The sequence below is a fragment of the Macaca mulatta genome, chromosome 15 (assembly GCF_049350105.2).
Source record: "Macaca mulatta isolate MMU2019108-1 chromosome 15, T2T-MMU8v2.0, whole genome shotgun sequence".
In the NCBI taxonomy this organism is placed as follows: domain Eukaryota; kingdom Metazoa; phylum Chordata; class Mammalia; order Primates; family Cercopithecidae; genus Macaca; species Macaca mulatta.
Window position 1 is genome coordinate 77,520,827 of NC_133420.1, and position 15,781 is coordinate 77,536,607.

General features: G+C 37.3%; 1 long non-coding RNA gene across 1 annotated transcript; it reads left to right on the forward strand.

The window, feature by feature from the left end:
* The first annotated feature begins 1,193 nt into the window (after window positions 1–1,193).
* LOC144334688 (uncharacterized) lies at window positions 1,194–15,323 on the forward strand. The gene is made up of 3 exons (XR_013404812.1): window positions 1,194–1,332; window positions 11,045–11,095; window positions 15,223–15,323. It is a non-coding gene; the product is annotated as an uncharacterized LOC144334688 (long non-coding RNA).
* Window positions 15,324–15,781: the final 458 nt, after the last annotated feature.

Sequence of the window (15,781 nt, forward strand, 5' to 3'; positions counted from 1 at the left end):
AATGTTTATTGCAGCACTAGTCACAAGAGCTAAGATACAGAATCAATCTAAGTGTCCATCAACAGATAAATAGATAAAGAAAATGTGGTGTATATACACAATGGAATACTGTTCCACCATAAAAAAGAAGAAAATCCTGTCATTTGTGACAACATGGATGAACCTGGAGGACATTATGGTAAGTGAAATAAGCTAGGTGCAGAAAGACAAATACTGCATGATTTCCCTTATATGTGGAATCTAAAGAATTGACTTACTAGAAGAGGAGGGTGAAATTGTGTTTACCAGGGGCTGGCAGGGTGAGTTGAGGAGATGCTGGTCAAGGGGTACAAAATTTCAGTTATATTGGAGGAATAAGTTCGAGAGATCTATTATACAACATGGTCACTATAACAAAAATGTGTTGTATTCTTGAAAATTGCCAGGACAGTAGATATTAAGTGTTCTCATACCACAAAAAATAAATATATGAGGTAATATATACGTTAATTAGCTTGATTTAGCTTCATATATTTGACATATATTAACATATAATACTATAACACCTATATAATAAAAAAATATAAAACTATATATTGACATATAATACATATATTAATTAGCCTGATTTAACCACATATATTTGAAATACATGTTTATAATATTTCAAAACATCATGTTGTACATGATAAATATATACAATTTGTATTTGTCAATTAAGAAAAATAAATGAATAAATCAGAATAAAAAGAAATGCAAAATTTCAGATGTAACTCTAGACCCACTAAATCAAAGTCTTGGGAATAAATTCCAGGAATCTTTATTTAACAAGCTTTCTGAGTGATTCTGATACATTTTAAAGTATGACAAGCTCTGCTGTTTCATAATCAGAGGTGGTGAATTAGGGAAAATTCTTTTGGGGCAGCAATAGACCACCAGCAAAGTGCTTCAGCTTCAAGTGCTGAGTGAGCAAGCAAGACCTTGATTGGAAAGAACCTTTTTGGAGCCAGCTGGCAGACCCGAAGCAAGCACGAATATTCTGGGCACAGGGACTCTGCTGTGTGGCTGCCAGAGCCTACCTCTCAGAGAAGCACCAGGGCCAGCCAAGAAACAAATGCCATTTCTTTCACTTCCTTTTTCTTCTCTTTCCTGACCCAGTAGCACTGGTGACCTGCATGCCAGATTTAATTACAGGCTGGGAGAGAAGGTCTAGTGTTTAGATTTGGTTCCCTAAGGAAATAATGACTGATTTCAGCTGGTGAGATTTGTGCTTTCAAAAGGATAGAAGGACTGCATGAGCTCAGAAGCCTGAAAGATTAGCATCGCCCGTGAGAGCGTCCAACCAATCTCCAGGTGAGCTGAAAACGGGATGAACAGTGGCCAAGAAATGTAGTTCACCTTGCTGGGATTTACGGCACAGCCAGGAATATTTGTAGGAAGCACAAAACCTGTCCAGGTTCAGCACTAGCCCACACACATTCTTGGAGACTTGTTTCTTCTTTATCACATGGTGGTTAGTAACATATAACATATATATTAGGTTCACAGGTCTAGGCTCATATTTCCCAAAAATAAGCCTAGTGCATGCTCTTTATTCTTCTCACACTTTCATTCTGTTTCTGGTACTTAAGGCAGATGTCAGAGTAAATGTTTGTCTCCCCAAAGCATCATAAATATACATATAGGGATTTAAAATGAGAAATACCATCTCCCTCATAGGATTAATAATATAAATATTATGCATTTTTCACTTGCATGGGAACTTACAGACCTCTTTTTTTTGTTGTTAAATTGTGTCACGTTTTTGCCTAGAGCCTGAAATGCAGTGTCCATAAGAAACTTCATTTTCCTCTTCAATTTAAAGAAGGTTTCAATCACAAAGATAATTAAATGAAAAACTAGTATTAATTCTTCCTCATATTTTAACATGTCCTTATTCATGTTTAAAATGAAATATCTATATTAAGTTGACCTTTATGTAAAACATTGACTAGAACCCAGAGATGCAAATAGTAAGAACTATTTGGTGTTCAGTTTGGTCTTTGCAATAAAAGAAAATGCTTATTTCCCACAATTCTGTCCAAATTAAAAACGTATTTGAATGAGTGACCTATTATGATAAGGAGATGTCTCTGGTTACAACTTTTACAAAACTTCAACTTTTTTTCAACACAACAAGCATCACTTTTGACAGTTCTGCTCCACAGAAGACAGAAGCCCTTACAAATTTGCTATCTCTCAATCAGTCCCATTCTTTGCTTTAGAGGTCAGAGGCCCAGAGGTAATAAAGTTGGTGTGAATTTTTTGATGATATCCAGAGGGAGAACCCAGCTTTACGTGCAGAGAAATGTTAAGAGAGAAATTATTTCTTTTAAATATTTAGGAAAAATTGTCATTTTCCCCTATACAAACACAACAGAACAACCAGTAGAGTGGAAGATATCTCGGATTTGACACTAGAAGTCACTGGTTCATGTTCTAGATCTCCTCACTAGATTTTTGAACCTGAATGAGGCACTTGAAGTGTCTGAGTTTCTATTTTCTCATTCTATAAAGTAGGTCATAGCAAGATCCAGTACCACCATTAGACCCTGAATTTTGAAGGGCTCTGATCTAGTTTTCCTGTGGTGTCCCTTCACAAAGGGCTAAAGGTAAAAGGGACCAAGGGAAGCCTGACTCACCCATACCTTTTCTAGATTATGATCTGAGACACAACTTTCTGGAGTTCTGTGTCCAAAGTGGACCCAAGCTCTATTCTAGGAATGAGCATGTTCCCTGGCCCATCCTCCTGAGGGCATAGCATAGGCCGAAGAAGTGGAGTTCTATTTGCGTAGTGTGGACAGACCTTGGACATAACAGGCTAGAGTGTCCACATACAAGTTTCAAGGTCCCTTATGATCTAGGAATGAGTGAGGAATGAGAAAAGCAAGTGGGGAGGCCATGGACTGAAGGTTTCCATTTGCATTTTTGCTGTGACTTCACAGATGTCATGGGGAGGTCCACCATATCTACCTATCTTATTGCATCATTCATTCCAAACCAGATACTGAATGGCTGTTCTTGTCTGTCATAATGTAGTCTCTGTTAACAGAAAGATAAGAAAGCTCCATACTTTAGAAATGGTCAGTCTAATGGGAAGGCTTCTAATTATAAATACGTATTTTCAACAGAATATGTAAAGGGCTATAAATTGCCACCTTCTCCTTACCCCCTCCATCAGCTCAAATGACAACAGACTCCTGAGTCAGCCTCATCCAGTCATTGGAACCAGTGTCAATCAAGATCACACTGGGTGGCAAGAAAGCGCCATGAGGAGAAGATTTTACATACAAGTTAGTCTCACTTTGTGTGTTTGACACAGGACATGTTTGTTGTCCACACATTTGTTGTAGGAATGTGATAGCAGAGAAGTCAAGAGCCACCAATTCTGGAGCTATAGAGACTGGGAGCTGAACCTCTTTTTGTCATCCACTATTTATGTTTCTTATGACTAATAACTTTTCTAAGCTTAGTTTCTTAATTTGTAAAATGAAAATAAAGCTCTTTTCCTCCTATGCAAAATGGAACTACTGTAAAGATTATAGAAAACAAAAATTTTAAAGTACTTAGTATGGGATCTGGTATATAGTGAGCACTAAATAAATGAAAGCTATTATTAAAAAACTAAGGAAGTCGATTGGATTTATGTATCATTTTTTCATATGCACAGCATATATATTTTCTATAACTCTGTCTTGCATTTTCCAAGAGTCAGTGCAAAATAAATTTTATATAAGCTAAAGAAGCAGCTTCCAGCTTTTAATGTTTCTTCTTGATTCAACTTCTTTGAGGGTAGAGATTGTCTTATCTGTGTTTTTTGTCTTTATACCTAGGATGGTCCCTGGCATGATATGTTTTAGCTGAAAAAATACATGAATTCAAGAGAGAAGGAGAAAACATTTTCAAAGTCATGTTCAATGTCTATGATCACTTACCTTAAACTGAAAACAAGACAGTGATTGGAATTTCTCTAAAGGCAGATGCAGTAGGAGCTTTGCCCTCCTCCCCTCAACCAGAACAAACTGAATTTTAGGGAAGAAATTTCTTAGCTGACTCTTTAAGACTGTAAATTCCAATGAGGACATTGGAAATAGAATCGTTTGTGTATAGTGATTGTCTTTACATATTCAGCTTTCATGGAGTTAAGGAGACTCTTCTAAGAAATACAATTTAGCTGTGTTATCAGTTGAATATTTATCCAAAAGATGACTAGATGACATACTCAATCCTTTTATGACCTATACATGTGGGAAATAGAAGATACCATGATCAAGAAAAACAGAAACATCTTTTCAAGTGATTATTGTCCCTCCCTCCCAACTCCTATGAGAACGTATGTCTGAAAACATTAGAAATCAATGGGAAAAGATAAATAATCGCAGTTTCTCTTTATGCATAACTCTTTTTGTTTGTTTTGTTTTTGTTTTTGAGACGGAGTCAGCCCGGGCTGGAGTGCAATGGCCTGATCTTGGCTCACTGCAACCTCCGCCTCCCGGGTTCACGTGATTCTCCTGCCTCAGCCTCCTGAGTAGCTGTGATTACAGGCACCTACCACCACGCCCAGCTAATTTTTGTAGTTTTAGTACAGATGGGGTTTCACTATGTTGGCCAGACAAGTCTCAAACTCCTGACCTTGGCCTCCCAAAGTGCTGGTATTACAGGCGTGAGCCACTGTGCTCAGCCTATGCATAACTTTTTTTTTTTTTTTTTTTTTTTTTTTGAGGCGGAGTCTTCACTCTGTCGCCCAGGCTGGAGTGCAGTGGCACCATCTCGGCTCACTGCAAGCTCCGCCTCCCGGGTTCGCGCCATTCTCCTGCCTCAGCCTCCGGAGTAGCTGGGACTACAGGCGCCCGCCACCGCGCCCGGCTAATTTTTTTTGTATTTTAGTAGAGACGGGGTTTCACAGTGTTAGCCAGGATGGTCTCGATCTCCTGACCTCGTGATCCGCCACCTCGGCCTCCCAAAGTGCAGGGATTACAGGCGTGAGCCACCGCGCCCGGCCTGCATAACTTTTTAATAGAAAAGACACAAGTGGTATATTTCAAGGATGTTAGGAATCAGATAGTTTCCTATTTAAGTTGTTTTTTTTTTTTTTTTTTTTTTTCCCCAAACAGAATCTCACTTTGTCACCCAGGCTGAAGTGCAATGGTGTGATCACAGCTCACTGCAGCCTTTAACTCTTAGATTCAAACAATCCTCCTACCTCAGCCTTCTGAGTAGCTGGGACTACAGTTGTGTGCCACTATGCCCGGCTAATTTTTTATGTTTTGTAGAGACAAGGCCTCCCTATGTTGCCTAGGCTGGTCTTGAACTCCTGGACTCAAGCAGTCCTCTGTCCTTGCCCTTCCAAAGTGCTAGGATTACAGACATGAGCCACCACCCCCACCTATTTTCTTTATACGTGGCTTGGTTTAATACAAAACTCCTAGGTCTCACTTTTATTCAGAGATGTTGTTGTCACTCTGTGATCTTTCAGAACGGATGTTTACACATATACAAATATTAAAAATAAGCTAATTTCTGCTCTTTTGACAGTAAGTTGTAATAGATTTTTTTTTCCTTGCTTTTTTGGTGTTAATTTTTATTTGACTAATCTGTGCCATAAATGATTATGTAGGGAACTTGAATCAAAGCTTCAGGCAAGGTAGTGTATACATAGAAGAGCAATCCTGGAGAGTGGCTGAAGGGTTTTTACCCACTGCATACAGTTTCAATGGAGACTTATAGAAAGTGGTATAAGTTTCAAGCTATGATACATTCTGGAATGAGAGGGAGAGTATCTGTGGCTAGCAGGAAAGTGGGAACTAAGGAACCTCCAGGAGAATCCTTCCAAGAGTCAGCAGAATGGAGCCATGATGGAGCAGTGAATATAAGTCTTAGGCTAGTGGATACTGACATATAAAGGATAAGAAGATATCAGAGGGGACTTTCAGATCTCACTAGAAGTTGGTGTCTGAAAATTGCCTAAATCATAGTTCCTGCAAAGCCTGAGCGGACATAAGTAATAGGCAGGAGGCAGGGCATATTTGTATAAACCCTGGGAATCAGGAAACAAGTGTAGGTTCACTGAAACTGATGCCCTAACAATTTGGAGTTCAAGGCTCTAGAATAATATCAAACCCATTGACTGGTAAGGAAAGGGGCTCGGACCTCTGTGGTGCACAGTTTTCAAGTAACTGCCTTGCATACCCAGCCTGGAGTGACCAGAGGCTAAGGAAAATCTTAGTGGGAAGAGTGAAGTGTGGACAACTTTTAAATGCTACTTATATATTGGTGCTGCACTAGCTTGTTTGTTTAATGCCTTTCTCTTTAATCGTCACAACCCTTTATGAGGTAGAGACTTTAATGCATTTTAGGGATGAAAAACAGGTTTTTAAAAATGTTAAGCACTTGTGAAAATGTCACAGAACCCAGCAATGCTTATTTCATGTTATTTATTGTGCTTTCTGGGGATTTAAAAAAAATAGTTTAATAAATATTTTAGCAGAATTTCTCTAGAAGGTATTCAGGTGTCACCTCATTTTACCATCTTCAGATAAGTCTCCCACATACTTTTGTTTTCTTTTTACAGTGTGTACAAAGAAGTCTGTCTAGTCATCTAGAACAGTGGTTCTTGAAGTTCAGTATGCATAAGAAACACCTGGGAACTTGTTAAAATTGCGGACTCCAGAGAGTTTCCCTGAGCTTCAGTAGGTCTGGAGTGGAATCCAGGCGTCTGCATTTTAAACAAGCATCAGAAGTGAGTTCAGATGCCACTCATCTAAAGACTATGTGTGGAAATAGTCGATATTAAGCAGTTTACAAAGTAGCATTCATTTCCACACTTGCCCCATGACCTCTGTTCCTCTAGCAACATTTATTACAGAATTAAAGTGGTAGTCATGGAACTACCCTCATGCCCTTCGGGTGCTGCAGGTAGGGGAGAAAGAAAGGGGAGAGTACGAAAGCTGGTGAGATGTAGGTCAAAGAAGAGCCATGGGATGCTCTTACACAATGCTGCTTTGACTGGCAAGCACTGGATTACATGGTCCAAGCCAGAGTGATATGGAACCTCTCCAAAGCAGAACAGATAAAGGTAGAGGCCAACTTAAACAGGAAATGCTTATTAGCAATTTAATATTTTGTATCCTTTAAAAAATTTCTGGGGTAAAGGCTGATCATTTGTTAAGTAAAAACCTAGTGGTTTATTAGGGATTTCCTAACAAATGTTAAAATATTGAGTACTATTGGGTTCATGCCAGAAGGAGATATATATATTTCTTATGTATAAAGTATATATTTATATCATATATATAAACTATTACATATTTATTTACTGCAAAAGTATTTTAATTGATAACGTAAGTTTATGGTACAAATTAATAGGTTTTTTATTTCCAGATACAAACCAAAACTTTTAAAAGTAGGATTTTTTTTTTTTTTTTTGCTTGCAGGCATACATATGGTAACTCACTTAATGTAAGGTATTAATTTCTGAAAATTTGCTAGAATATGGAGTTCTAGAAAACTGATTATGTTGAAAACTTGTCATTTACTGGAATTTTGCAATCAACCCTTCTGTGGAGAAGAAAAAAGCAACCACCCACAAATTTATCCATCTTGGAAAATCTGGACTCAATTTTGTCTCCATGCACTTAGGCAAATTTTGGCAGCATTTGAAATACTACAAAATAAATGAGGCCAAATTAAAAGTGCCTTTGGAATGAAGAATTTTATAGCAAGGGAAAAGATGATATGGAAAATTTTCTTAAACTAGGCGACCCTAAATACAAACAGTCTTAACTTTGCAATGAATCAATATTTACAGTAAGAGGATAGCTAATGTAAGTTATAACAGCAGAGTATAAAAATCAGTACAATAGCTACTTTCATAATTCATTTATCATGACAGAAGAATATGCTCTTATCTGTAGACCAGAACAATTCTACCAAAAATAAGATCATAGCTGGGAGTGCCAGGTGTCAAATTAATGAAGGACTTTAACTATCAAAGGAGGTTGCTTCAGTGCATCTGGCTTCTTTCATGGAAACTGGCAAAACATCACTAGTCCTAATCCTACAAATGTAGATGTTTAAAACAGGTTGAGGCAGCCACATTTTATAGGCCAGCATGAAAAGAAAAACAATCACAGGAAAGATATAATTACAGGGTAATAAAAACATAAACACCATTAAATGCATTAATTTTGTATTTGGGTTTTTTCCATGGTTGACTTACCAACTTATAAGTGCAAGGTTTTGACAAAATTATTAAAGTTTTTTATTTATTCATTCTAACACACATATTGGATTTGATCATTTTTATAGGAGATTGGTATAATTGGCTATTGAATAGAATAGACTTAGAAGGATTTTTATGAAGTCCAGAGACAGAAAGAGAGAGAGAGAGAAAAGTAGTTGCCACCTTGAACTTCTTAGATACCTACAAATTAATACATTGTCAGGATTAACTGTTGCTTTTCATTGTCCTCTTGAAGCTATCGATACTTTCCTTCTTCAACTTCTATTAAAGTACAGGCGTAGTAGAAGACTACTGTGTAATCTTGGCAAGCTGTTTAAACTTCCCAATTCAGTTTCCTCGATTGTAAAATGCAGAGAATAATCACTACTTCAGAGGGTCGTTTTAAGGGGGAGAGACAATGCAGAAATGCCTTATATAGTGTAAGTTTCAATAAATGATGGTTATGACTTTAGCGCCTGAAGAAAAGCCAGTCAAAAAGAGGTGCCTCGTGTTGATCCTCCTATGCAGCCCCTGGTGAATATAGTTGCAAGCCAGCTCCTCACAGGAATGTTGGCTCACAAATCCATGAGATCAGCAACAGGAACAAAATGAGCTCCTTTTTGGATACCAACCGAAAGTATGACTCCTTTTCGGGAGGTGAAAGTGGTGCACATGCTCGTGTGTTTGTATGTGCGTGTGTGTGTACGAGGTGCCCATATTGCGTGTTTAAATAGAAGTAGGCATTTTAATAAGAATTAAACCATGTAAGATATGCAAGTTTTAAAGAGAATTTGTAGGTAACTTTTTCTGGAACTGAGGGACACCAGTAAATCTCAAGAAACTTCAGAGAAGAAGCTCCATGCTTCTGGTGTAATATCTTTGCCGAGGCTGTGGGATGGGCCATTCTAATGCTCCTCTTCTTCAAGGACAGTCGCACTGCGCAGTTCCAGCCCTTAGCTTCTGGCTCTGCTCTCCCACCTTAAGAAATCCATTCCGCCTGACCTTAAATGGTTGACCTGCTTCATCCTTACTGTGGTTACCGAGATACCTTAAATAAACACAGATCAACTTTACTCCTGTAAAATGCTTCATTGAAAAATAATCATGTGATAAGATATGTTCAGAAAAGGAGGCATATTAGAGCCTCACTTACGGATATTCACATTCTAAGAGTATTAAAGGCTTCAAGAGGTCTTATTTAACCCAATTTCCTGAATACTATTTAATCACTGAAATTTTTTCCATGTAATTTTATTTGATATGCTGCATAATTATTATTCTTAAGAATATACTTTAGGAAACGCTAATTCAGACTTAGCTTTCTTGTTGTCACAGAGGTTAAATTGTGTTTAATGCAAAGATATTACTGTAGCAATATAGCATTTTAACTCATCTCTTGCATTTTTATTCATTTGCACTTTTTCCATACATTCTCATTTTACCCTGACACCTCTCCTTATATAAAGGTTCCGTGGTGCCTAAGGGAATGGGACAGCGTGGGTTTCCTTTCCTGGTTTCTGTCTGTTTTTCCCACTTTTTATGGCCCATTTGTTGTGTTTTAGAGTCTCAAATTCACTTGAGATTAGATCTGAGGAAGAAAAAAAAGACAAAATCTTAGAAACAGGAGAACAGAACCTGACATTACTGATATTTTAATATATATACATATATTTGCAAACATTTTATTCATCAGACATAAAGGAGCATAAACCCTCCACGTACAGAGCCTCAAACCACTACTCATTTTACTCGAAGGTAACCTGAGTATAAAGAGTACAGAACTCCTACATCCTCACTCTCCATATTCAAAGCTCATAAGAAATTCATAAATAATAAGGCTGTCTGAAGATGCACAATTCCACCCTGATAATGTTTAATTGTATAGTGAGTGTGGAGAAGGTGTATATTACTGCTTCTCAGAAACAATATCTGAGCTTTGCCCTATGGTAGCCACTTACAATTTACCTACAGACATAACCTAATTTGTGAAGAAATTCTGTCTTCCATCTCCATCCAAAATGGAAGGGAAAATCAAAATGTATTGATTTTTTTCCAGGGCTTGGGCTAAGTAGAGGCAAATTTTCCTCGCTGGTGATACAATGTAAAGTGATATTCTATAAAAGTTGATCTGTGGAATAAGGACTGTCAATCTAAATACAAGCTTTCATATGGTGTCTAATTACCTAAAATGGCCTCAGTTGAATGTTAAAGACTCACTGTTACAGCAAGGAAAAAATATCCAAAGCAAATCTAAGAGGACAATAGACATGACGAGATCAAATAAAACTAGCAAGAGATATTGTTTGAACCATTGGCAATTTTCTCTCCAGACCTTTGGTTTCCAACCACATTCTCCCACAGCAGAGAACAGAGGAAGCAAATTCCAGCGAAACTAACTGAACAATTTTGAGGATAAGCAGTGTGTGAAACAAGTCTCTGGTATCAGCTTCATGTTAGCCAAATAATAAATGAATATGTCTCTTAGTCTGGGTCATTTCCAAGCTGTATAATTTGACAAATAGGGCCCACAAGCTGTGAGCCTATTTCACTTCTTAATTTGGTGACACAGAATGAAAAGGACATTCACTTGTAAGAAGACCAAATGCAAATATATACATTAAAAATATTTTTACTGTTGTCAAAGAACTAAATGTTTTTCTTTGAGCAAATAATTTCACTTATCTGTGCCTCAATTCCTGCATCTTTCAGGTAATAAAGTTATTCTAGACAATATTTAAGTTTCTTTACATCTTAAATTGCATGATATAGTAACTGTTTTCCTATCCTTTTTCTTTCTTTTTTAAGAACTTAGTTATCTCCAAACATCAGTGTACAGACTGGCTGTGTTATCTTCTGGTAAGTTTTGCAAAAATATAAGTTCTTAGGCTCTGCTCCCAGAGATTCTAATTCAGTAGGTCCGGAGTGTTCAAGAATTTGCAATTTAAAAAAGACTCTCCCAAGTGATACTCATTCTAACATATATCCACAGGCTTGGGAACCCTAATCTAGAGCTACAGCAGCCAGGAGTAAGATTGATGTTGCTCATTTAGAGCAAATCACTTAGGATGTTTCAGCTACTAATAACAGAAAAACTGCGTCTGGTTTATACAATAAGGATATTTATACTCTCAAATAACTGGAAGCTTACAGGTTGGGCATGCGTCATGTTTTGGTTACATTTTCCTTTGATTTGGCAGCTATGCTGACTCTGAAGCGTTTTCAACCTCAGAGTTTTGGCAAGTCTCTTTGTCTCTTGTATTTGCTTTGGGAGTTAAGCAGTCTTTCCCAAAGTTTTCCTTCAGCCTCTGCCTTAAATTTTGTTAGCTAGAATTGAACCACACGCTCATGCGTAAACTGGTTACCAGCTAAGGTATTACCAAGACCAGTGGTTCTCAGCCTTGGCTGCACAGTGGAATTCCCTGGGAAGTTTTGAAAATTTGAATATCTGGATCCAGCCTCCTGAGTTTCTGATTTAATTGTTCTGAGATGTGGCCAGGGCATCCAGAGTTTAAAAAGTTTCTCAGGTGATTCTAATGTACACCAAATTTGAAAACCACTTTCTATCCACAATCTACATTCCATCCTGGGATGGAATGCTGCTGGAGAGTCAACTACCATGACCACTAAAATCCTTTAAAATTCCTTAAGCAAAAAGTACTTCTAACTTATATGGGTCCTACAATCAGTTAGAAGGCTTGTAGACTTACCCGAGGAAGAACAACCAGAAAGTGACAGAAATATGTCTTTTTTTTTTTTTTGACTCTTAGATTAGTGTGCTTTGCACCATGGGATGCCTACTTCTGTGCCTGGAGTCAGTGTGAAACAGAGGACAAGTTACTTGGAAAGCATTGCAGTTTATCCTGGGTGATTCCAACACTGGCTACATTTGAATGATGTCAACTAGAACTTGCTGTAGCCAGTAAGGGGTACCAGTAAAAAAAGTAAATAGATACTACAAAAGGGAGCACATCACAGGAATGGAAAATGATAAATTTAAATCATAGAAAATTTTCACTTCTGCTGTGATATACCATGAGATCGTCACAAAAACAGCATGCTCTTTGATACGCATTGAGAAAAATTCTTTTAGAAAATCCCTCCTACAAAAATCTCTTCATAATGAAACAGGGCAGAATCTATAAGAGGGAAAAGACCTCAGTATAAGGGGGAGAAAAACATTACAATTTTTAAAATAGACTTTAAAATATATACCTTTTAAAAAATAGTCATAGAATTTAGCAAACTGGCTTTTAACCAAAAGAATAACTCTGAGTTATTTACATGCCTGAAATCACCAAGTAGATTTTCCTGACTATACATTTACATTATGTTTACAACTTTGGATTTTTCCATTTTGCATTTGATAACTATTCAAGTTCTCATAAATATAAATGAAAATGCCTTTCTTGGCATTTGCTGATAAAGATTTTGTTTTGATGTTTGTAATGAAATGTTTGTAATGAAAATGTTGAAAATTCTCCTCTCAGATTGCAAAGGAAAAAAATAAGATAAAAAGAATTCCTCAGGCTAAAATGATTTCAGCTGAAATGAATTAGGAGCTATGTTTACAGTTTAACAAATCAGAAGAAAAAGAAATAGGGTAGCTATGAACTAATTCACTAATTAATAAAATCCTTATATTAAATTTAAGAGGCACCTAAATTTAAAATAAAACTTGAATAAAGATGATTTGAAGTCTCCAAATTAAATACTATTATATCCAGGCATGGCGACCCATGCCTATAATTCCAGCACTTTGAGAGTCCGAGGTCAGAGGATGGCTAAAGTCCAGAAGTCTGAGACCACCAGGGGAAACAAAGCGAGACTGGGTCTGATGGTGCATGCCTGTAGTCCCAGTTACTCAGGAGGCAGAGGCAGGAGGATTGCTTGAGCCCAGGAGGTTGAGGCTGCAGTGAACTGTGATTGTGCCACTACACTCCAGCTTGGACACAGAGCAAGACCCTGTCTTAAAAAAATAAATAAATACTATTGTGTAGCTGACATGAATGCTTGACTTTTTGTTAGCTTAAAGAGTAAACACAGGTTGAATATGTGGTTTTGAAAAGATGTTAGAAAAATCTCTGAATGATAGCTCCATTCTCAGTCATTAGAGAATATTAAAAATTGATCATAATGGGGGTGTTTTATTCTTTTCAAAATATATATCCCAGTGCCACTGTCAGAACCAAAAGGCTTGACTGGCAAAGGGCATGATTTTCTTATCCTTACATTCTTAAGGTACTCACTGCTTTTGGTGCCACATTGAAAGCATTGTTCCCTGGAGAGAAAACCATCCACACTTGTTACCCCACCTCATGTTCATTTAACAAGCAACAAATGTTAGTGCAACATCAACAATAAACCAAGAGGTGTACCAGACTCTGGATATTAGATACACATAATGATAATAGAAAGACAGACTCCACCATTAAGGACTTCTTGTCTAGTGGGAGAAACAATTAAGAAAACCAACTGTAGCAATTGAATGTGTTCCTCAACATAAAAAGTAAGTGTGGAAACACAGGCAGAGAAAAAGTACCAAATTCAGCCAAGAGCCTGGGGTGGGGATGAAGAATGGAGGATGTAATAATTAATTTTATGTGTCAGTTTGACTGGGCTAAGGAATGCCCAGATAGATGATAAAATGTTATTTCTAGGTATGTCTGTAAGAGTTTTTCTGGAAGAGATTAACATTCTACTTAGTAAACTAAGTAAAGAAATTATGCCCCCCATGTAGGTGGGCATAATTTCATTCTGTTGTGGGCCCAAATGGAACAAAAAGGTGGAGGAAGGAAGAATTTTCTTTCTTCTTCAGCTAGGATATCCATCTTCTCCTGTCCTTGGACATTGAAGCTGCTGGTTCTCAGGTCTTTGGACTCTAGGACTTACCCTATTACAACTTGTTTCCCCATCTCCTGGTCTAAAGGACTTTAGACTTAGACTGAATTATTCCAATGGCTTTTCTGGTTCTCCAGCTTACAGCTCCAGCTTGTGGGATTTCTCAACCTCTATAATCATATGAACCAATTTCCATAATAAATCTGTCTATATACAGAGATATAGATATATAGATATATTATTGGTTTTGTTACTCTGAAGAACTTTGACTAGTACAGAGGAGTTTATGGAGGATATAATGCCTGCATAGGAATTAGCCAGGCAGAGAAAGAAGAGTTATTTCAGAATCATGAGGAAATATGTATAGAAGAGATAAAAATAGCTAAGTTGGCTCACACCTGTAACCTCAGCACTTTGGAAGGCCGAGGTGGGCAGATCACGAGGTCAGGGGATCGAGACCATCCTGGCTAACACACTGAAACCCTGTCTCCACTAAAAATACAAAAACTTAGCCAGGCGTGGTGACAGGCGCCTATAGTCCCAGCTACTCAGGAGGCTGAGGCGGGAGAAGGGTGTGAATCTGAGAGATGGAGCTTGCAGTGAGCCAAGATCATGACACTGCTCTCCAGCCTGAGTGACAGAGCAAGACTCCGTCTCAAAAAAGAAAAAAAAAAAAAAAAACAAAAAAAAAACACACCAAAACAACAACAACAACAACAAAAAAAACCAAAAAACACCAAACAAACAATAGCTAAGTTTAGCTGCCATATAAGTTTGCAGCTAGGGAACTGGTGAGAGGGCTGAACAAGGTGTTAGACAGGGATCACATCACAAAAGTCTTGTAAGCCACAACATTTTAGCCCATAAATGGTATCCTGACATTTTCCATCAGACTTGAGCAAATTTACCAACTTATGATCGTCAAAGAACCAAATGGTTGGAAAGATGTTATAGTAAAAGGACATATAACCTACTTGAACAAAATCACAGCAATCTGTTTATATGGAAAGTCAGGCAGAAGTGCTTAATGGACATTTTTTATTGATCGCTTACTTTGTGACAGGTACTATATTAGGTGCCTTGCATACCTAATTTCTAATGTTCACAATAATTCTGCAACTTAAATATCATTTTTTATTTTACAGATGAGAAAAGTGAGACTCCAAGAAATTGAAGAGTTTACGTGAATCCTGACTGCTTCTAGTGAAATGGAAAACAGGGTTTATTAAAATATATCATAAATAAATATTATGAGGTTGTTTTTTGTTCATAATACGTTACTGAGATAAAAAAATAATGTGGAAGAATATATTTCCTCCAGCATCAGTGACCAATGTACAGTTCAAATATCTACTGTTCAGCAAATTAGTAAATGAATCACCTTTACTTCTTTTCCTCGCCTAGCCTCCAATAAAAAAAAAAAAATCATCATTTTAAATAAGGAGGGTGTCAGCTTGGGATTGAACTCTGCCGCCTTTCCCACATCACTTAACTGCATGTAGGTCCAGCATCTGCTAACTCTTTGAATTAGCTGATTACAATCAGAATCTTCCAGTCACTACATGGAGCAAATACTTTTGTTGTACAGTCATAAGCATTGCTTTAATAACATCTCTATAGCAGATGCATGGACAAGGACTCAGTATTTCTCAGGATGTTTCTTACAAGAAATTGTGTTGATTAAATGAGAAAATATGTTTTAAA